Below are 2544 nucleotides of genomic sequence, written 5' to 3'. Positions count from 1 at the left end.
GTGCCCCAATAAATAAATTTTTGCGAAAGTTTATATTTCTTTTTTTTTTAATTAATATGGTCATCAAGTATAGATCAACACTATTATTAGTCGAGTATATTTTTTAAGTTGTTTTATGCAGTGAATCATTAGATATTATTATCATACAAAATTGTGTCTATTTATCAGTGAGTTCTACTTACTTCAATATTTTTAGGTACATTGAAATACCACTGCGAACAATGTGGAAAAAGCTACAGAAGGGAAATGGATCTTAAAAAACACGTGCTAAGTTGTTATTCTTTGTTCAAATATCGATGCAAGTTGTGCGGTTTCAGTTCCCAAAGACGCGATTATATTAATCAACATTACAAATCTCCAAGGCACATTAATGCAGTGAAGGAAGGGGTGAAGTTTGAATAATTTCTAACGACTTATATTATATTACTTTTGTTGGGAAATTGAAAAATAAAGAATATGAACGAATACATCATCAGCTTTTCTTTAAAATTGCTTTTGGTACCGTAATTCTAATTCCAGTCAGATTGGAAAGGCGAAGTATGTAGTACATCGTTAGACTGACAACTGGGACTAGTTATTTTATTACATTGACGAGTTATACCTATTTTAAGAGGACACGGCAATATAAGAATACTTTTCTTGATCAATTATTTATTATTTGCTGAGTTCGCCTTCCTAAACTGACTCCATGAGAGTATCGTAATGAAACGACTTGAGAAATACGAGAATTAGCAACTAATGTAATGGAGAAATGAACGGTGAGATCTAGACAATTTATCGGCAACTACAGTCGAACTACATTGACAACATAGACGGAAACCTCATGGCTACGACACTGAAGATGTAAGCCGCAGTTTCCGATGAAACGTCTAGACCTAATCGTTCATTTTGACCACGGTCGCGACCTATGGGCTCGCATCTTAACCCTGAAAACCTATGTTCATTATATTGATAATGACAATTGTTTAGGTATTAGTTATTAACAGGTAGCACAGAATATATTACTTTATCATCATCATCATAAGGTCGTCAGTCCTAATACTGGTTGAATACGCACCTCCACTCCTTCCTATCCTGAGCTAAGCTTCGCATTTCCTTAACACTAAAACATCCTACATCCTTAATTATTTGCGAACAGTAATCTAATCTAGTCCTACTCCTTCTCCTCTTAACTCATGTTGCTGCCTCTAATATGTCTCTCTAGACCTTCACACCTGAGAAGATATCCTACCAACCTATTTCTCATATTTTTTATTAACTTCCATAGAGTCTTCTGTTCGAAAGTTAATAAAAACTAGGAGAGATAGGTTGGTAGGACACCTTCTCCTTTATTATTCCTTTACTAATACTTAATTTGATATCAATGTGTGTACGTGAAGCTCGTGAAAACATTGTAAATATTATGTGTATCAAAGCGGATTGGACCGTAAAGTAAAGATTTTTTTTTAGATAATCTCCGGCACGAGTGCGAGCAGTGTGGGAAAAGCTACAAACGAAAGACTCATTTAAAAAGACACATGCTAGGGTGTACGTCTCTGTATCGGTATCAGTGTAAAATATGCTGTTACACTTGTAAGAGGCGCGATCATCTCAATCAACATTACAAGTCGCAAAGGCACAAAATGTTCAGCGCAATGACCAACGACCCTAATGCTGAATCAAGTTTATAGCAGAGACAGTTTATGCGACCTTTCTGAAGCAAATTTTGATATTATTCCCCTTTTAATTAATTCTTGTACCTTAGGTATATGTTAGAATTCCTCATTACCCCCCATTAAATGTATAAAAAAATATGTAAACGGTTGTAAATATTTATAAATGTGTAAAATCTATCACATGTATGTATGTAGGTATATTGGATGGTGATTGTTGTTGCATTTTGTTTAATAAAACTCGAAACTACATTCACAAGTTATTTTAGCTACTTATTTTTTATGGGGGGGCGTGACCCCTCACCCTTGAAGTTATTTCGTTCAATAAACTGCATGAATGTAAATTGAATATTCTTAAATACCTGTTGTTGTTTTATTTAAATATTTGTAATGATTTCTAAACTAATTTCAGACAAAGAACTTTATGGTTGTCCGAACTGTGAAAGGATGTATAATAGGAATTCTAATTTAAAAAGACATTTGAAATTTGAGTGCGGGAAGGCTCCGCAATTCGCTTGTCCTCAGTGTCCTCAAGCGTTTAGATATAAATTTTCCTTGCAGAAGCACTTGATCTACAAGCACTAACGATAAGTAAAACATTGTTTAAGTAGGTACGACTTGAATAGTTACTAAACATTTTAATAATTTAACTGTGGAATACAAAATTCTCAAAAAATGTAAAATTAAAGATATCATAATTTTACAAAACCGTATGTATGTTGCATTTCAAATAAATAAAAAAAAAATGAATTTTTGTTTTTTGTTTGGAAGAATTTTAAATTAATTGCAATTAATATTCTGGGGATATTGCGGACGTTATTTTTTTATAATTAATTCTATGAAAATTGTAATGTTTTGTTGTAGATATTTTTGACTGCCTATCCTGCGGAAA

The sequence above is a fragment of the Agrilus planipennis genome, unplaced genomic scaffold (genome assembly GCF_000699045.2).
Source record: "Agrilus planipennis isolate EAB-ADULT unplaced genomic scaffold, Apla_2.0 scaffold106, whole genome shotgun sequence".
Taxonomy (NCBI): Eukaryota; Metazoa; Arthropoda; class Insecta; order Coleoptera; family Buprestidae; genus Agrilus; species Agrilus planipennis.
The sequence above is the reverse complement of the archived record's forward strand: the minus strand, read 5'-3'. Positions refer to the sequence as shown.